Raw genomic sequence first — 21,112 nt, forward strand, 5'->3', positions numbered from 1 at the left:
TTTTGGTTAATTATGACCTTGCTCTTAGAGGGATTGTCAGCTAATTGTAATTCATATGCCCTCTTACTCATTCAAGTCCATCTTGTACATCATCAGAGGGCTCAGTTTTCCTTTTCCACCTATGTTGGAGCTCCTGAGTATTGTCAGCATACATGACAAAGATAAAACCACTCTCCAATAAAAGGGATGCTTGCGGACATAAATATATGTTGAACAACAGAGGGAAGTTGGGAAGAGCCATGGGAGACTCCCCATTGAACATTTTTTGCAGTGGGAATAAAAGAACCCAGCTGAACTCTTTCGGTGCTGTCGTATAGAAAGAACGTCTGAGCCACCAAATGATGGAGAAGAGCTTGGTCTGTGGCATTGAAGGCAGCAGATTGATGCAAAAGGGTCTGTGCCTTTGCACTGCCATCATTCACTATTACTCTCAGTTCATCATTCACTGATAATATTGCTATCTCAATGCTAGGGCCTGATCTAAAGCCCATCTGTCTAGTGTCCAATAATTGATTGTTTTCAGTGAAGGTTTGTGTTTGCAAAGTTACTGCACTTTATGAAAGTTTGGAAAGGTATAAAAGAAGGGAAACAAGATGAAAGTTAGGAAGGTTGTTTTCGAAAAGTGCGTAGATTATTTAAAGATTGATTAAATGATGGCAGTCATGGAAAGTCTGGACTAAAGCACTGACATATGGAGGAATTATAAAAGTGACAGAAAGGTTGAGCAACAGATGGACTGAGTTTTTTTTTTTTTACTCTTCCCTCGAACAAATATGTGTAGCGGAGTTGGAACCTTTGCTCTATTCAGTAAGTGTCTCAGTTTCCAAAACAGTCCCTTGAAGTTCTCAAAGAAACACTGAAAGAGCTGAAAGATTACTTTTAAATGAAAGACGTTTTTGTAATTTTCAATCTCTTTCCTGAGCTTAAAGACCTTATTGAAGACAAAAGGAATCAGTGATTGAAAAGAGCCAAAGGGGCATTCTATTGTCTCCTGGGAGGTAAACTGACTACATCGCTTGAAATAGCTTCCCTGCTGGGATTCTTTACATTCAATATTTTGGAGATCGTATTCTTTCAACTCTATTTAAATGTGGCATTTTAAGTTGCTGTCGAAAAAGTATTTAAGCTTGACACTATAACAAACTGTCAGTTTTCAAGTTGTCTATGAAGAGGTTTTGCAGATTTTAAAATGGGCAAAAACTGTTTACTGGTACTGAAGTTTGGTGTGTCCAATTTAAAAACTTTGGGGCTAAACCTTTAAAATATTTCTCTTACATATGATTGAACCATTGAAGTAATTCAGTGCAACATGATCTGTAGGCTCAGGTCCCTTGATGGTTGTGTAAACTTAGAAGATAACATGACTTTTAAGTCTTGGGTATTGTTTTCCATATTGACAAGCACTGAAAGAAAGTATAGAATTATTAAAGATCATTTTAACAAAAAGCGGTATACAAAATGATCAATACAGGAGAGGAGAAAGTGGGAAGGCTTTCAAGAACTAAATGTGGACAAAATACAAGAATCAAGTATGTTCTACTCGGTGGGCAGGCCAATGACTGTTTAGTGAAGACTTAAACCTGACTTATTATTCTGGAGCAGAGCTTTATAATCTGCTAAAATGTGGCCCAAAACGGGAAGTCCCCTCGGACAACTAAGTGATCAACCAAAGTAGCACAATGTGCCTTGATGTTGTTCACCCAACTAGGGAAGTCATTAAAATATTTGGAGCTGATTGAGGGGTATAAAAAGAATTTTCAGGTGAGATTTGAAATTAAAAAATGGGATTCCAGGCCTTTAAGTTGTTTGCAAGCGGGCATTTTATAGGAATGCTTGCATGATGAAAAATCATTATACCTCCACCTTTCTTACCAATCAGGTTTAAATTAAACATTTCTAAATTCTCTGCGGCTAGGTCGTCTTTTAAAGATACCCAGTTTTCGGACCACTACAACTCAGTAATGGTGAGGATTTTAAAATCTCCATTTTTAGTCACAGTCTTAATCACAAGCCTGCTTCTGTTAGCCTAGTGTGTCATTAAATCTAGAAGCTACTTTCCTCAAAGGAATGGTATGATACAGGTTTTCATTTTTAAGCATGTAGCAAATGTTCTCACTGAGACATACGTATGTGACAGTAAGGCTAAACGTTCCTCACCAAGCAGCATGGCTTCTCCCTGGTTTGGGCTTGGTGCAAACAAGCTTACCTTTGACGCACCTTTGCATGCCAGTGTCCTGCCTGGGCAGCTGTTACTATTTTAACACCCATGCAGACTCTGTAAACTTTGCTACAGTGTAAAAGAAAAATAAGACCCCACTTCCTTCAGGCAGGTCAGGCAGAAGAGGATAAAGTAAATTATACTGCCAATTAAAATGGACTAAAATAAGAACAGAACAAACAAAAGCCAGGCAACCGTTACCATTACAAAGAAGGCTTAAGCAAAATAAAACAAATTAATTTGCATTAAAAACAGGGAAGGAGTTCCAGGCACTCTTCAGGTAGTGTAGTTGCAGGTATGTGGGGAAAAAAGGAGGGGAGAATACAGAATAAGAGCACAACATGCTCAGGAGGCAAGACAAATTCAGTTTCTGTGGGAATTTATAATTGTCCCAGGCAGTGGCTACCATTTAAATGCCTGTGACGACTATGGAAATTCTGAAGCCTGCAAAAAAGTAATGGATGGAATGCTTGAATTAATCCCAGCCACTGGGAATCCTTTGTCATGGAAATACAACAGGGACAAAAGAAATAAGCCCTCCCTACCACAGCTCAGGTCAGATAGAAGGCGGCCAAGTAAAATATACTGCCAACCAAAATTAACTAACATGACTAAAGAGCAGGGTCAGGCAACCCTAACTTGTTTCTGTTATGCCTTTGCTCAGTGCATTCTTCCTGTTAGACAGGAATTAAATATGATCTCATACTTACTTTTCTGATAATAACTAGATGTGATATCTGGGTGGCCATGAATAGATTTATACTAATTAAATGTAGAACTGACTTCCTGGGCTTGGGCCCTGAATACCTGCCATCCTTAGTAGGTGCCAAGTGTGTGAGTATTGAGACATCCTCACCACCAAATGAAGAGACAAAGTAGGATTACATAGAACTATTGATTTCCAAAGTGCCAACCCACACATAAACATCAGCTTTATGACAACTTACACTTCCAAGAATCCTTCAGCATTCCACGTTCTACCTAGAATGCCATAGTCCTACTAGTTCAAATTCATATTTTTTTATTTCTTATTTATTTTATTAGTTTGAAATCAGGCCAATTAGGCCATACAAACCCCATAACTATTAAATAACAATAAACCATACCCCATTACTCATAAATAACAATAAACAGTACAATAATATAAAATTCATTAAGAATGTAACTAAAACAGCTTAATAATCATAAGCAGATCCAACCCTCACAGCCCTGGCAATACTGCATAAATAACATAGGCCCTCTTTATGACGTTGGCGGTAAGTCCCACTTACCGCCATGCTGACTGCCGCCAACATACCGCGGCGGTATACCGCCACCCATATTATGAGACACACATAGAAATCCCTCACTATACAGACACACACACACACAAGTCCTCCAGCCCAAAGGTCAGTGATAAACTGGCAGTACCAAAACCACACCGTTAAGCAACAGAACTACACCCACAGCATTATGACCCATGAATCACCGCGGCAGACATTCAACCGCGGTAAACCCCTGGCGGTACGTACCGCTGCACTCAAAATACACACACATATACAAAACAACACCACATTGGACAATTCAAACTACAACTGAGAGAGAGACACACCAAGAGCACCCACAGAACCAGAGCCACAGAACCCCATCACCCATACGCCTTCCACCCACCTCACAGCACACACCCCAAAACATCACCCCACACACCCTCCCACACACCACTCACACTACATCCATGGCACCACAAAGACACCCCAGGTTCTCAGAGGAGGAGCTAAGGGTCATGGTGGAGGAATCATCAGGGTAGAGCCACAGCTATTTGGATCACAGGTGCAGCTGGCATCCATTGCAAGGAAGATGGAGCTATGGTGGAGAATCGTGGACAGGTTGGGACAGCACCCAAGAACAAGGGATGACATCAGGAAGAGGTGGAACGACCTACAGGGGAAGGTGCGTTCCATGGTAGCAAGACACCAGATAGCTGTACAGAGGACTGGCGGTGGACCCCCATCTTCTCCTCCACAACTAACAACATCGGAGGAGCAAGTCATGGCAATACTGCATCCTGAGGGCCTGGCAGGAGTAGACTCTGGTAAGTCCAATCTCTATTACTATCACCCCCCACCTGCATGCCATCACAACCCCCCACCCCTACCCTCACCCCATCACTCCACAACCTCACATAAACCCCACTATCACAACCCACTCATCCCAATGCCAAGCCCTGCATGCAACACCAATGCATAGACACCACTCACAGACCTGCATGGACAACCATCACCACTGCAGGCATACTAGATACAAACACCTAGCCCACCAAATAACTACGCACACTAAGGCTAATCTGCAATGCAATATCAACCATAGAGGGCAACATACCCATGCACAAGATGATACACGCAGAAACTATAACACTGCATTTACATCCCCACAGGTCCTCCACACAACGTCACTGGAGAGGAGGTGCCAGCAACATCCAGTCCCCCCACAGAAGAGGCCCACAGTGATGACAGCAGCTCTGCACGCCTGGATCAGGATGACCAACTTGGCCCATCAGGGACCTCTGGACAGTTGGGTACCCAGCCACAGTCCCATACCACCACAGAGCCTCCCACCTCAGGAAACGGCAGCACAGCACCCACTCAGCGAGCCCATACCTCTGTCCCCAGGACACGTCAATCAGCAGTGTGTCCACCGCTACAGGGACCCCAGGACACCCCACAAACCCAGGACGAACAGGGACCTGGGGTTAGTGGCAGTGGGCACACAGTTCAGGGAACAGAAGCACAGGACAACAGGGAAGCTGGGAGGACTGCTGTGCGACAGGGGGAGGATAGACCCAGGGAACCGACTCTCCATGAGGCACTCACCAACATCCTTGGAGCATACCACCATTCCCAGGAGACTATGGGCCAGATACTGGCCAAGTTGCAGGAGACCCAGTGGCTGCAGGAGGGGACAGTACCTGGGGATCAGGGAGGACCTGAGGGACATAAACACCAACCTGGTCACCATTGCAGGGGTGTTGGCTGACATGGCCAAAACCATGAGGGAGGCAGTGGGACACCAATGGGCCCCTGACACTAGCCACACCGATGAACGGCCCTCCACAGACGCTAGTGGACAGGAGGCCCGCCACAGGAACAGCAGGCCACCAGCACCTCTCCCCCTGCAGGAGGAGAACCACCCTGGAAACGGTCCCTGTGATCCAGGCAGAAGCCAGAGAACATTGCAAAGACCCCGCCAGGAAATAAGACTCTCCTGATTGTCACCCTGGTGTCCAACTCTTTCACCCTGTCTACCTTGAACTGCCATTGCTCCGCTTCCTATGCCCCATTGGACAACGCTCCTGTGATACAAATAGACTGGACTCTATCCTGGACTTTCCCCCACCATCACCCAAGCCCATTGGACATCCCCATTTACTTCTCAGCACTTAAATAAACAGCCTTTGAAAAACTACAAGTATGGGGTATGGCAAATTATTTAAAGATGTATTTGTTTAACAATATGTAGACATTGCAATTAGACTGAACAGTTATGTAGATATAGGTATGACCTGTAATGTGCTGCAGTCAGTACACCAGGATCCAGAGTAGGGCACAAATATCTGTGAATAGACATGTCAAAGGGTACAGTAAGTGGCCATAGTAGTGGGAACAGCAGCCCGCCAGAGAAAATTCACTACACAAAACAGCAATGGAAAGTGAAGTTACAGTGTCTTACCTGTGTGTCACTGGAAGTACTGTTGAATGATAGTTGTTCTGTTGTCCACATCCTCATCCTCCTCTTTGTCACTGTCCACAGGCTCCACCACTGCCACACGCCCACCTCCAGCCCCACCCTCCTCCAGAAAAGGCACCTGGCATCTCAACACAAGGGTGTGCAACATGCCCCGATGATCTGGCACACCTTCTTTGGTGAGTAGCACAGGGATCCACCTGTCCGATGGAGGCCAAAGGTGCGCTCAATAATTCTTCTTGTTCGCCCATGTGCCACATTGTAACGTTCCTCTGCCCTTGTCCTGACATTCCTCACTGGGGTCAGTAGCCATGAGAGGTTGGGGTAACCTGAGTCACCTGCAAATATCTAGAGATACTTGTTAGCCAGACACTCACCCTTAGGGCCAACCCCACACTCATATACCAACATACACTGGTTTAGGACCATGGGCTCACCTATAAGCCACACCCTGTGCCTCTGGAGTTGAGCCATCACATATGGGATGCTGCTGTTCCTCAGGATATAGGCATCATGCACAGACCCAGGATACTTTACATTCACATGGGAGATGTACTGGTCAGCCAGGCACACTATCTGCACATTCATAGAGTGAAAGCTCTTTTGATTTCTGAACACCTGTTCATTTCTCCTGGGGTGGACAAAGGCAATATGTGTACCATCAATTGCTCCAATGATGTTGGGGAAATGTCCCATTGCATAGACGTCAGCTTTCACTGTGGCCCAATCCTCCGCCTGGAGGAAAACGATGTAGCTTCGCATGTGTTTTATCAGGGCAGACAACACTCTGGTCAGCACTATTGAGAACATTGGCTGAGTCGTTCCTGTTGCTAAGCCCACTGTCACTTGGAAGGAGCCACTTAACAGGAAATGGAGCACTGATAGGACTTGCACAAGAGGGGGGATTCCAGTGGGGTGACGGATAGCAGAGATCAGGTCTGGCTCCAATTGGGCACACCAGGGGGCTGTACACGGGGGGGTGTCTCCGTCTCCTATTCATCCACCGCAGTTGTAATCTAGGGGGCAAAACGGTGAGCAGATGGTCATTTTCAAACATATCCTCAAAGTAAAATGCATTGCATGTTGTGACAGAAAAAGTATGTTGATGTATAGTCCCAAAAAGTGCTTATGTCTGCTCTTGACGCATTTAGGTTCCATGGCCTACCCCACCCCCCACCCGAAATGGCATCCGCCTGTCTTGTGTGGAGGGACAGGTGGAAATGAGGTAATTCCACTGACGTTGTGTGCCGTTGCGGGAGGCGGTCAAGACTCGCTGTTCGACTCCTCATTGGTTATCATTGGACCCTATGGGGTACAGTAGCCAATGGTGGTGTATGCCGGCAATGACGGGACGCACTGCCGTGGACGTGACTGCCATTTTCTCTCTATTCACTCACTTGCTACCTGACCTTCAAAAGGAGAGGACCTACACTGCAAGTGCTGCAGTGACCTTCGTCTGGAAGCGACCATGGCTCGTGTCTCCGGGGAAAGGGCCCCTCCCTTCACCGCTGCGGAGTTGGAGAGACTGGTGGATGGGGTCTGACCCCAGTACCTATTGCTTCATGGGCCTCCAGACCAACAGGTGAGTACACTGTATGCATGATGCATGGGCATGAATGTAAAGAGTGCTGTGTGTGAATGCCTCTTGTAAGGGGGGGTATGAGGGGTCCTGGGCACAGTGCTGCATGTATGGTGGAAAATAAATGTGCGTAAGGGGATGGGAGGGATATGGTGGGACATGGGTGCAAAAGGCCGGACGGTATGACTGATCCCTTCTTCTATATTCATTTCTCTGGAGTTCAGCGCCCACCAGAAAAAGTGTATATGGCGTGCCATCGCCAAGGATGTGCGGACCCTGGGGGTCCACGGCAGGCGGAGCACCCACTGTAGCAAACGGTGGGAGGACCTGACACGCTGGGCAAGGAAAATGGCGGAGGCCTAGCTGGGGATGGCCTCCCAACGAGGAAGGGGTGCCCGTTGAACCCTGACCCCCCTGATGTTCTGCATACTGGCGGTGGCCTATCCGGAGTTGGATGGGCGCGTGAGGGCATCACAGCAGCCACAAAGGGGTGAGTACAGTTTCCAAATCTGCTAATTGCGCGTGGTGGGGTGTTCTCTGGGTGGGGGATGTGGGCCTGTGGGTGCCCCTATGCCAGGTCGGACATTGCAGGGTAGGTTCCATGTTTGGCAGGGTCTGATGTACACCACCCCCAAACATGCTAGTGGGCATCTACGACTGGGCAGGGATCTGTGGGTCTCAGGTATGCTGCTATTGGCGTTAGGTATTACTGTCCATGACCTTGTGACTAGCATTGTGAGTGGTAGTGCATCGCCTAGTGTGTAGGGCTGTCCCCTGTGTGTTGTGTACGCCAACGGGGGTGTTGTTGCTGGCATTGACCAAATGTATCCTCTCTCTCCCCCCCTTTTTGTTTTGTCGCCCTGTCCTTCTGTGCATTAGCATCATTTGGTGGAGTAGCAGAGTCACCGGCGACGGAGGGAGCTGCATCCCACATGGCCCCAGAGGCCAAATCCACCGGCGGTGAGGGCGCCAGTGGGCCGGAGGGCGAGGGGAGCACCACGGCAGAGACAGGAAGGGACAGTTCTAACAGTGATACCTCCTCTGATGGAAGCTCCCTGGTGGTGGCGGACACCTCTGTGGCCACCCCAACTACAGGTACAGCCACCACCCCCGTACCAGCACCACCCTCCCAGCAGCCCCTCAGCATGTTTCACATGCCCACTCACCCAGGAAGGTTGGCATCTCCTTCGCACCAGGCACCTCAGGCCCTGCTCCAGTCAGCCCTGCTGCACTGAGTGAGGAGTCTATTGACCTCCTGCGATCCATTTCTGTTGGGCAGTCAGCCATACTAAATGCCATCCAGGGGTTGGCAGGGCATTTGCAACAAACAAATGCATTCCTGGAGGGCATTCACTCTGGCGTGGTGGCCCAACAGAGATAATTCCAGGCTCTGGCCTCCTCCCTGATGGCAGCCATTGTCCCTGTCTCTAGCCTCCTCCCTCCAACTTCCTCTACCCAGTCCCATTCCCCTCAACCCTAACCTATCCCAATCTCACCATCAGACCAGCGTGCACCCACAACAACACACAGTAGTGGCTCAGGTAAACACAATCACCACACATCATCCCACAGGCACTCACACAAACACCATCCAGATGCAGACATGCCAACATCCGCTGCCTCCACGGTGTCCCTCTCCTTCTCCTTGTCCACCTACCTCCCAGTAGCGTCTCCACTCACCTGCATGCACTACATCCTCATCCACTATCTCCATCACGCCTATCACTACACACCCCTCTCTGGCAGTCACCACCCCCACATCCAGGCCCACGTCCCCTGTGTCCTCTCCCACTGCGTCTGTGCCCCCTCCTCCCAGAGTACACAAACGCAAGCACTCAGACACCCAACAGCCATCCACCTCACAACAGCATCCAGCCCATGCACCTGCACCTAAACACAGCAGACATACACCTCCTACAACCACTCCCTCTTCCTCCACTCCCAAACCTTCACCCTCTTCCTGCACCAGTGTCCCTGAAAAGCTTTTCCTCTCCACCCTTGACCTCTTCCCTGCCTCTCCCCCCGTCCTTCACTTCAGGCCAGGGTGGGCAGAACTCAGGCCAGCACCTCAGCCACCCAGTCCACGGCTACTGTAGTTTCGGCAGATGCTGCAGGTGTGAGAGGCTCCAAGGAGACACCTGTCAGCACTGCCACTGTGCTTGCACCAGCTGCCAAGGGCAAGAAGAGACCACCAGCTACCAAGGGCAAGAAGAGACCACCAGCTGCCAAGGAGGCACCACCAGCTGTCAAGGGCAATGAGGCACCACCAGGTGCCAAGGTCCAGAAGGGACCACCAGCTGCCAAGGGCAATGACAAAGAGCCGGCCACTTCAGGCAGGAATGATAGGAGGCCTGGTGCTGGAGATGAATCTGAGCACACAACACCAACCATGGCACTCAGCCGTCTGAGGCTGCAGGGGATGGGCATGGGCCTCCCTCCACCACTGGCAGCACAGCCACCAGCACCACTGCCAGCAGAAGCAGCCCCAGTGGGCAGCCGTCCGAGGCTGTAGGGGGAGGGCTGGAGCCTCCCCCCACCACTGGCAGTACAGCCACCAGCACTGCCACTTGCACCACCATCAGCACCGCCACCTGCACCACTGCCAGCAGCAGCAGCCCCAGTGGGCAGCCGTCCGAGGCTGCAGGGGAAGGGCTAGAGCCTCCCCTCACCACTGGCAGCACTGCCGCCAGGACCACTGCCACCACTGTGCAGCCGTCACTGCCGGCATATGGACTGTAGGCCTGCCTCCATGGACTGTCATGCATCCTGCCCACTGCAAATCTCGTGGGTCTGACCCCCAGGTGAGGGACTGTGACCTTGCACTCCCCAAGTGCTGCACCACAGGGCACAAAGCCCCCTCTAGAACCAGTGGAAGAAGGCATACACTCACCCCCTCCTTGCCAGGATGAAGCACACTGGGCACAAAGCCCCCTCCAGAACTAGTGGAGAAGCCACTCACTTGAGAGACTGTGGCTTTACACTCCCCAGGACCAAGCAGTGGGCAAACCACCCACTTGAAAGACCGTGGCTTTGCACTCCCCAGGACCAAGCAGTGGGCATGTAGCCCCCTCCAGGAGCAGTGGTGTTGTACCATCCTCTGGCTGAGGTGCCCCCCGTTCCTCTTCCCCCTGAGATGCCTGTGTATTTTCGACTGGATGCCCCAGCGGTGTTCTCTCCCTATTGAGGCATGAGTCAAGTGGGGCCTTGGCCTATGTGATATGGCCCTGTGGCCCACCGACATTATGGACTGGCTAGTGTTCCTGCATTTGTAAGTATGTATATACGTTTGGTTTTTGCTGCACTTCATAGTATTTTTACATATTACACTGACTTTCTTCAAATAATTTTGTCCTTGCATTATTCCTGAGGGGCACGGGGTGGATATGTAATGTTACTGCATCTGTTTGTGTGTATGGTGTTGGGGTGGGGGTGTTGCATGTGTGTGTCACTCTCTTTTTGCACCCCCCTCCCCTGTGTGCTAGGTGGCAGTACTCACCGTGGTCGGAGGCGGCGGCATTGGTATTCCTGGTGTTGGAGGAGGTAGACCAGCATTGGTAACATCTGTAGTTCGGGCTCCATGGAGTCGTGGTTGTTCCCTGAGTGTCCAGAGGTGAGTCATTTTCCTTCTGTGTAGTGTTTCAGCCATGCTTTTGATGGCATTGGTACCGCCCTGGAAAAGGTGGCGGATTGGCCTCTCATAATACAGTGGGCGGAACATTGTCTTCCCCCTGGCTGTTGGTGGTTACCGCTGTGGTGTTTGTTGCTACCGCCGTGGCGGTCACTGTGTGAAAGTGGCTGTCTGTGTTGGTGGTTTCCGCCGTGGTCATAATTCCATTTTTTTTTACCGCCGGCCTGTTGGCGGTATTACCACCGCTTTATCACAGACCGCCAGGGTTGTAATGAGGGCTATAATGTACAAAAAACACTGACATGTACCAATCCATTTGCAAATTAATCTTACAACTTTAGGATGTTATCCCCGAGCACAATACTCCTGACCCTTCTCAGCAATTGATATACAAATGCCAGTAACATTATATAATAAAAATCGTGCAATAGGCATACCGTTTAGTGAAATGTGTGTATGTGTGTGTGTATATATATATATATATATATATATATATATATATATATATATATATATACTTAAACAGTAAATACTAGACCTTTACCCAGCAACTTAACAACTAGTTTAATATACAATCTATTACATGCTCATGGTGGATAATGTTTTTCTGTTTTTGTTTTTGCTTGTCTTTCTTTTCCATTCCCAGAGCCTACTCTTATCAGGACTGAAAATAACTCTGAAGCCCTTATGGCGTCTAGTAAAACTAGGAGTTCATTGCCAGATATCACACATTCCCTCTCATTTGGGTCAGGAGGTGTAAAATACTTACCACAACACACATTTTATTGTTTTTGTTCAAAGCATCAAGAATTGACTCATTCATGACACTTACCCTTTTCGTCTTAACCACTGGCTGTTACAAGTTGCTGTAATACACTGTTGTTGTTTTGTTTAGTGCCAGCATTCTCACTCTTTTTACTCTGTCAGGAATGTCTCTCTTTTTTGGTCAAACGTCACACAGCATTTTTGGTCTGAGAGACTAGATGTTTTCAATACTTTAAAAAGTATATTTAAGAGATAGTGAAATTTGGGTCAGCCCGCTTCTTATTGGCTTTCATGTGTTTTTCATGGTTTATTATTGCTTGAATGGGTTGACAGTCAAAGCCTTGGCATTTTGAGAGTGGTTGAATTGTCCTATTTGTTTTCATATTGTTGATTGGGCTTAAGTAGTCCTTTTTTTAGAATTCAGAAGAACATGATGCGTGGCTTGTAATTCATAGTCAGTGTGTGTTCTTTTATGCATTTCCTTTACTAACATGATGATGTTTTCATTTCTCTTGTATGGCTTCTTTATTTCACAAAGTAATGATGTGCATGCACATAGCTTTCTTACAGCTTCACTGAAAATACTGCCCAGGCATAATTTTTCTTTCTCATTAATACTTCTAATTATAGATTCCTCACCTTAAGAATATCCCCAGGTGCCAAACTGGATCCGGAGATTTTTTCAGCAATGCTCCACATCCCCGATAGGTGGCACCATAAGGTTCCACTATTACTCTGTTCTTCACCCAGATTGACGAAGGGGAGCCTCATATAAGTGCCACCTTTGCTTGCTGAAGTCAGTTCCTATCTTTATGAGCCCTTCGATGTGCTTCCAGAGTTCCTTTGGTAAACTTCGTCGGTTGCCCAATGATTTGAGGAAAATACGCTCAGAGAATGTCTCACCCGAAAACAACAGGATTCAAGTTGTGCTGTGACTGCAGGAAACGTATGTTGGCCATGCACCAGCATGATGTGCGCCTTTGATGATTTTACTCAAGTCACAACTCAAACTGTGCAAAAGTGATCCAGGAGTGGGAGTCGGCCAAAAATAAATCCCCCTCCAAGATGCCCATAATGCTTTTGAAGGAGTCAGTCTTGCGCAAAGTCCTGTTTCTGCCTGACATCTTCCAGTAAGCTGAAAACGTACAAGAATGCCAAGTGGGACTCACCCCCATCCCACCACTTGAAATCAGAAGAATGATTGAGGGTGTCAGTTAAAGTGTGTCACCCTACAAATGTTTTCTGAGGCAGAGCTAGTACCTCAGTTGGTCCTGGCTTTGCCTGAACTTCCTGGTCCATGGCCAGTTATTCTATCCACTGAATGCCTTTCTGCTGAAAGAAAAATTCAAAATGCTCAACCTGTCCTATATTCTTTGTGCTCTGGAGCCAGGAGATTGGATTAAGTACCTGTACTTGTGGTACAAATATTTGTATACGCTCTTTTTGCAGTCCCAGAGGTGTTATCTGCGTTTCATGGTATGGTCAGAATACTTCCAGTTTGCTGTGCTCCTCTTCGCCCTTACATTGGCCTCTCAGGTTTTCACAAAAGTGATTGCAGTGGTTGCTGCCCACCTTTGAAGGTGGACAGTACAATTTTTAGGGTACCACAACAGCTGTCTACTCAAGGATGTCTTGCTGCAGTCAGGAAATGGACCACATACGGACAATAGCAAAACTCCTGACATCTTTGTGGTTTTCCATGAATGAGCCGAAGTCCCACCCGTGCTGCAGGCAGAGGATTTGCAGGCAGAGGATTCCCTTTGTTGGGGCTTTCCTGGACACAAGGTCATTCTGCCACTGCAGCGAGTCTGGGACATTTATGAGATGATCCTGAAGTTTCAGTCTCAATCATAGATCTTGTTGAGGATGGCTCGGAGGTTCCTGGACCTCTAGCTTTGTGCATTCTCATTTTGCAGAATGCCAGATGGCATAAGCTGGCCCTGTAAGGGAACCTCAGGTTTCAGTGGGCCAAGCATCAGTGCCTCTCCACCTCCGTCCAGTTCTCGCAGGAGATGGCCTAGAATTGTCTCTGGTGCTAGACAGGTGCCAAACTGACTTGAGGTAGGTAGGTAATTCTCCTTTCCCCACCCATACTTCACGGTAAAGACAGATGTGTCACTGCTGGGATAGTGGTCAGCTGGGAGACATGGAAAACAGAGGCCTCTTGTCTCTAGCTGAGAGCCAGCTCCACATCAGTCATTTGGAGCGTGGTGCGATCTGTCTGCCCTTCTTCCTGCAGTCCATCAAGGAGAGTTTGGTGCATTTTCCCAGAGTCAACACAACCACCATGTGGTACTGGAACAGGCATAGTGGATGGGGTAGTGAGACCTGTGCCAGGGGGCCCTAACCTTTGGAAGTAGTTAAACCAGCATACCACCCTCTAGTAGCCAACCATCTGGCAGTATGCTTGAATGCCAGAGCAGTCGAGCTAAGCAGATGTTGGCTAGCGGATCACATGCAGCATTTCAAACCCAAGGTTTCAAAAGGCATCTTTGACCAGTGGGGTATGTCATGGTTAGATTTGTTCACCACCGGCAAGAACGTGCATTGCTAAGTCTACTGTGCAGTGTAGTTTCCTTAAACAAAGTAATTAGGAGATGCATTGCGACTGTGATGGGACACAGGTCTCCTGTGCACGTTCATGCCACTGCTTCTAGTACTGAAGAATGAGCAAAAACAGATCATCATCTTTAATAGCCCTGGATTAGGTCAGGAGAGTATGGTACCCAAATCTCCTGAGTATGAGCCCTTGTCTTCTGATTTGGCTAACACTTCAGTAGGACCTCTTGTCTTAGCAAATGGCAAAGATACTGTGCCAAGTCTCCACAACTTAAACCTCCATGCATGGAGTGGCTACAGTTAAATGCCTGCAGTCTAGCAACAGTAGGTGATGTTGCCTTGCAGCATGACACCCTTTGAAAAAAGCCATTTATACCGAGAACTGGAAGAAGTCAGTTGCCTAGTGTGGTGCTCTTCATACTGCCCCCTACAAGCCAAACTTTTGAAGTGTTGTTTGTTTTATCCTTGGCCCATCAAGACCTTGCAGTGGACACTTTTAAGGGTAATCTATTGACTTTGTCAGTCTTTCTGTGTTTACCTGTTCAGCCATCTCTATTAAATCGCCTGTTGTGATACGTTTTATCAAAGGTCTGGTTGACGTTTCACCTAAAGCCAGTTGTTAGGCTACAATGGGTCTTGAACTTATTGTTGACATTTCTTATTTGCGTTGTTTTTTTTGTCAAGACACGGCTGTCCACTGCCTCTACAGACGCTCAGAGCAGGCTTTTACCCTCAAAGCTGTGACTCCCTTCATTGTTTGTCAAACCATCACTTTTCAACGTGTTTTGCTCCAGCTCACTCTTTGAAGACAGAAAAGAGGTAATATTGGCTGAACCCTTGAAGGGCATTGAGTCTTTTAGATTACTGCACAGGCAACCATTGTGCTGGTTACCTGCTCTTTCTAGGATTTTCTGGTGCAAATAAAGGGGAAATTGGTGCGGAAAAGGATCTTGTCAAGGCAGATATGTTATGTCTTTGCACTTCTGAGAGCAAATAGGACCCATGTTTAGAAAACCTAACTCTTTAAAAGGTGCAGACTTTGCCAATCGTTTAGTTATGTTATATTGATTTGTATAGCACACTAATCATCCGAGAGGGTATCCAGGAGCTTGGGCAATTGTGTAGTTTTGTGGTCCCCAAGTACTTATAAGACGAGCAAAGTCTTCAGCTTTTTGTAAAACTCCAGAAGTGAGGAGGAAACTGATGTGTAGAGGGAGGTAGTTTCATGTCTTGGGTGTGATGTAAGAGAATGAGCGACCTTCAGTTTTGATTTTGTGGTTGTGGGGAATGTGTGAAAGTGAGAGTAAGCCAGAGTGTATGTGATTGGTGGGTTGGTGAAAATGTATGCATCTGTTCAGGTATTCTGGCCCTGTTTTGTGTAGGGATTTGTATGTGTGTTTGAGAAATTTGAATCGGCTGCCCTTGTGAATGTAGAGCCAGGGAAACTTCCTGAGGGGTGGTGTGATGTGGGTGCAGCATCGGAGGTGGAGTATGAGCCTTGAAGCGGTGTTCTGGACGGTCTGGAGTCTGTGTAGTATTTGTTTGGAGATTCTGGCATAGAGAGTGTTGTGGTAGTCCAGCCTGCTGGTGATGAGGGCTTGCGTGGTGGTCCATCTGGTATTCTGAGGCAACCATTTGAACATTTTTCCCAGCATGCGCAGGATGTGAAAGCAGAAGGTACACATTGTGTTGACTTGAGCAGTCATGTTGAGCTTGTCTTCCAGGATGATCCCTAGATTTCTTACATGGTCTGTGGGTGTTGGTCTTAACTCCAACGGCCACAAGGTGGAGTCCCATGTGGAGATCTTGTTGCTGAAGACCATAACTTCCATCTTGTCAGAGTTGAGCTGCATGCAGTTGATTTGCATCCAGTATGCTACCATGGTCATGCAGTTGGTGAAGTTGGTTCTGGTGGTGGTTCTTTTGTCTGTCAGGAAGAGGATGAGTTTGGTGTCATCTGTGTAGGAGATGACTGTGATGTCTTGTGATTGGATGGTGTTGGCAAGTTTAGAAGTTGTGAGGAAGGAAGTTAGACTGACTACAAACCACTCAACTCCCACCTTTTACTATTATTGAGAAATAGTCCGTCCTGTGAGACCTACAGGATTATTTTTATTAATGAATTCCTAAGCACTTTCACAAACTGGGTGAACACACAAGAAATCCATACTGTACATTTTAAAAAGCTTTAGTGAAACTAATGCCCTATCATGGTGTAGATATTATGAACAAAGGTTGTACTCAGTATGCATAGAACAAACGTGATAATTTTGGCAACAAAACAAGAGTATAAAAAATAGCAACATGGTTGATAGTTTTTGATAGAATCAGTCTATGATGGAACCCCTCCCTTCCTAAGCCTTAGCTGAACTAAACCAATTGAGCACCAAAAGAGCCTAAAGGTGTTTCTTAGATTGCCCAGACACACATACATTACCTGTTGTCAACTACTCTGCGCAGCTTCAGGGATGAGGGTGCTTTGTGGCTCTACTTGGCATTCAGTACTTCAAGAGTACAGATAGAACTCAAGTCATCAGTTCATGTCCATGGCCACCAGGACCTAGATGTTTGTGTCCCTTGCCTTTTTCTCCCTGAAAAATCGAAGATGCCCTCTTCACTGGGAGGCCTGTGGATCTATTTTAAGTACACTTTGCACATTATTTTGCAGAGTCAGACCTTGTGATTTGTGATGTAAAATGCACGAATTAGCAAATGAATTATGTTGCACATTCACTAATTTACTTTAACCTACTGTATATCTCTATTGAACCATTCCATATATATATATATATATATATATATATATATATATATATATATATATATACACATACACATATATATATATATATATATATATATATATATATATATATATATGAACCATTTGTTTTACTGTCAAAATAACACATGATATGCTTATATGCTTATAAATAAAAAACAAAAGCAAGCATTCATGATGAATGAATATATAAGTTAATGTATAAAAGAATAAAAATGAGGAGCAAAGGGGAAAAGCACGGTACTTAGTCCTCTGCATTAAAATCTGCTATATGCTGCTCAAGAAGCATTTCCCTGAAGAACTGCAGGCTTATTCCACCAGGGTCAAGGCTGCTACAGCAGCATTGGGTTGGGGGGAGGAGGTACAGTCCTGGACTTATGCGGGCATCAACATGGGGCGTCAGTGCCCATGTTAATGAAACACTGCTGCCTTGATAGCTGGGTCTGACAGGATTGCCATCTTGCCTGCTCAAGCCTGCAATAATTTCTGGCTGGAATCTACTCCCAGGACCCTCCTCCTTTAGGAAGTACTTCTGTGCTATCTATTTTAAGGTGAAAAATCTGCAATTAGAAGTGTCCATCAGAAAAAACATATTATCTACCTTCAGCAACGCTCTTTCTGAGGGATGCTCTATCTAACTTCAGATTTCTCACTGTCCTCCCACATCCTTATTCTGTGATTTAGACTCCTTAACATTGTAATAAGGTACCAAGTTAAGTTTTTGCACATTATCACTTGCAATTTTTCAGCGTGCTCCGCGTCTGAAGGTGCGAAAGGAGAAAGATTAAGAAACTGACATCTGTGTGCAGCAATGGTGCTTATACTCGACTCTACTCAGTCACTAAAGAGGTGGAATACCATGGAGCCACATGGCACCACCTGTTGGCATGCTGAAACATTGCTGGGATAATTAACCTGATCCAGTCTGCCACCTGGAGACAGTTTTATGGTGAGGAATCTGCTGTTAGAGTTTCTATTAGAAAGAGCCTTATCGAATGTAAGTAACTTGTTTGTTTATTGATTTTAAATGTTTATTTACAAACATCCTTTTTATGACACTCTTCAATGAGGTTATAGCTTAACTCTACTAATGCAGGCTGTTCAACAGTGGTGTCCTACTGCCAGATTCCATATTGTTGTAGCCCAAGTGTTGGAAATAGCCCTTTCTGCTAGGCTAGCCCCAAACTTGTTGTCTTCCTTCTCCACTTTTTCTGACCTCTGGTTTGCTGGCTTTAGGACTCTGTGCACTTTACCACTGCAAACCAGAGCTAAAGTGCTTGTGCTGTTTCCCCTAAACATGGTAATATTGGCTTATCCCCAATTGGCATATTTAATATATCTATAAATCCTTAGTAAAATGCATTACATGTGCCCTAGGCCTGGTAATTAATTGCTACTTGTGGTCTTGCAACACTGATTGTGCCCCCCTCTTAGGTAGCCCTTAAACCCTGTCTCAGGCCTGCCATTGCAGAGCCTGTGCATGCGGTTTTACACTGCCATGTCAACCTGACAATATAACACTATTGACGGGCCCAAACCTTCCCTTTTTATTATACATATAAGTTACTCCTAAGGTAGGCCCTGGACAACCCAGCCAGCAGGGTGGAATGTTTTTAGAAGGCATGACATGTACTTTTAAGTTTGACATGTCCTGTTAGTAAAAAAAACTTCTTAAGTTGTTTTTCACTACAGCAATGCCTATCTCATCCGTAGGATAACACTGCGATTACTTTATTACAGTTTATAAGTGTAATTCACAATATGGAAGAGATAGGTTTTTCCAGTTTGGTGTCTCCGGGACTCACAATTTAAAATCAACTTATGTTGAAGTCGGATTTTAAATTGCAGTTCTAAAAATGCCCCTTTAGAAAACTGTCATTTTCTTACTTTAGCCATTTGGTGCCTGCTGCCTGTCTCTGAATACACGTCAGGGTGGGCAAATGCTGGGCTTTGTGTATTTACTTTAGACAACAATACACAAAGTGAGCTTAAGTGTGACTTGATGGGCCATCCACATCCTGGTGGGCCACCATGGGAAGGATGGGAGGGAGATGCTGGGCACAGCTTCACACTTACACCTGAATAGGCTGTACCCTGTCCCCAGACAAAGGGCTGCATAGCCCCCTATAGCGAGTCTGGAGCCTGGCCAGGGTAGGCAAGGGACACTCTGCACTTCAAGGGCCTCTCTTTGAAGTCTTCCTCACTTCAAAGGCACAACTAGGTATAAGTACTAGACCTCAGACACCACCATCTCAGTACACTTCTGGACCTGTGGAAACTCTGCCAAGAAGGACTGCTGTGCTACTACAAGGACTGCCACTCTGCTGGACTTCTGCTTTGCTGTGTTGACCTGCAGTCTTTTGCCTGGGAGTGAGAGGGCCTAGAGCTGCATCTCTCCACCCCAGAACCCAGAGTGACTCCAAGGGAAAGCTGACTAGTCTCCTATTTTCTTAAGTCTCGGATACAAAATACTTTCAACTTATCTGCCTCTACACCTGGACTCTGCCAGCTGTGGGTCTGCCCTGCCAAGTGGTGCCACCCCAGTCCTGTACCCTTGGAGGTGAGGCCTGAGGTTCTTCTTCTGTCAACCAACGCATCCTCATAGGAAACAGCGAATCTTCGTCATTTTGGGGATCAGAACCGGCACATCTTGTCCTTAGCATGGATAGAAAGTAGTGCATCCTCATCACTGTGTGGAGCGGACCTGGTGCATCACCTTCAGAACCAGTGCATTGCCCACGGAATCGATGCATCTTCTGCTACAGGAGCAGAACTGACGCATTGCCACAGAGGAAACCAGCGCATCTTCTGTTGGGTGATCGGAACCAACGCATCGCCTCAACTGCACCTCACATCTTCCTCAACATCGACGCAACCAGGATCAATGTACTTTTGTTCAGCAGACATAAGTGGGTCCCTGTGTCTGGCCAGCAATCCATCCTGGTAGGCCTTAGCTCCCGACTTTCCTCTGGTCCGACACAACCAGATATCCCCGATTGACGCTTCTTACTTCTAAGTGCTTTTCTACAGTTTATTCTTTAAAAATGACTAAACTCAAGTTCTACTTTTGGATGTTAGTCGTTTTGGTATTGTTTTATTTATTATATTAAGCACTATTTTTCAAACCTGATGTGGAATCTTTTTGTGGGGTGTTTTCACTGTTTTACTATTTGAAGTGCTGCACAAATACTTTACATATTGCCTCTTAAGTTAAGCCTGCCTGTTCTGTCCCATGCTACCAGTGTGTGAGCACAGGTTAACCTAGGGTGTGTTTGTCACTTTAGGATTGTGGTTCCTGCTTGGACAGGGTGCAGACCTTTTTGCCATCCAGAAACACGATTTCTAACCCCAAGAGTTTGCTTCATTATGGTATTTTTTTCTGTAACAGCATGGGCAAACCCACCATTTACCAAAAATTTCCCCCAAGCAAAAGCGGTACATATTATCTTTGCTATTGCATTCTTAAGAAAGCAAAACCAATTGGATTTGCCAGTGCTCGTTGATAGTGTAGTTATGGCTATTGCTATGAAGGAAGAAAGCCAAGATTACTGTTATAATGTCACTGCTGTGTGTCCCTATGTCCTGAAGATGCCCTAAACCTTGTCATTGTAATATTTTCTTAAGTGAATACCTATGATCAATTAATGTAATCGTAAGGCTATTGAAAATGTTTCTTCGTTTTTATTTGCAGAAACCTGTTGTGTTCTACTGTTGGGGATGGTTTTGTATAATCAAGGGTGTAAGATTTATGCCTAAACAGTAAACCTTGTCTAAAGCACCACTGAATGGGGTGCTTGCTAGTTGCGTCGTTATACTGGCGGTGTAGGTCATCCTGCATCTGTTAAAAATATTCAGTAAAAG

General features: G+C 46.4%; 1 protein-coding gene across 37 annotated transcripts in view; it reads left to right on the plus strand.

Annotated features, from left to right (window-relative positions):
- Nucleotides 1-21,112, plus strand: part of INPP4A (inositol polyphosphate-4-phosphatase type I A) — a 997,999-nt gene that overhangs the window by 465,308 nt on the left and 511,579 nt on the right. The gene's annotated exons all lie outside the window — the stretch shown is intronic.

The sequence above is a fragment of the Pleurodeles waltl genome, chromosome 8, assembly GCF_031143425.1.
Source record: "Pleurodeles waltl isolate 20211129_DDA chromosome 8, aPleWal1.hap1.20221129, whole genome shotgun sequence".
NCBI lineage: Eukaryota > Metazoa > Chordata > Amphibia > Caudata > Salamandridae > Pleurodeles > Pleurodeles waltl.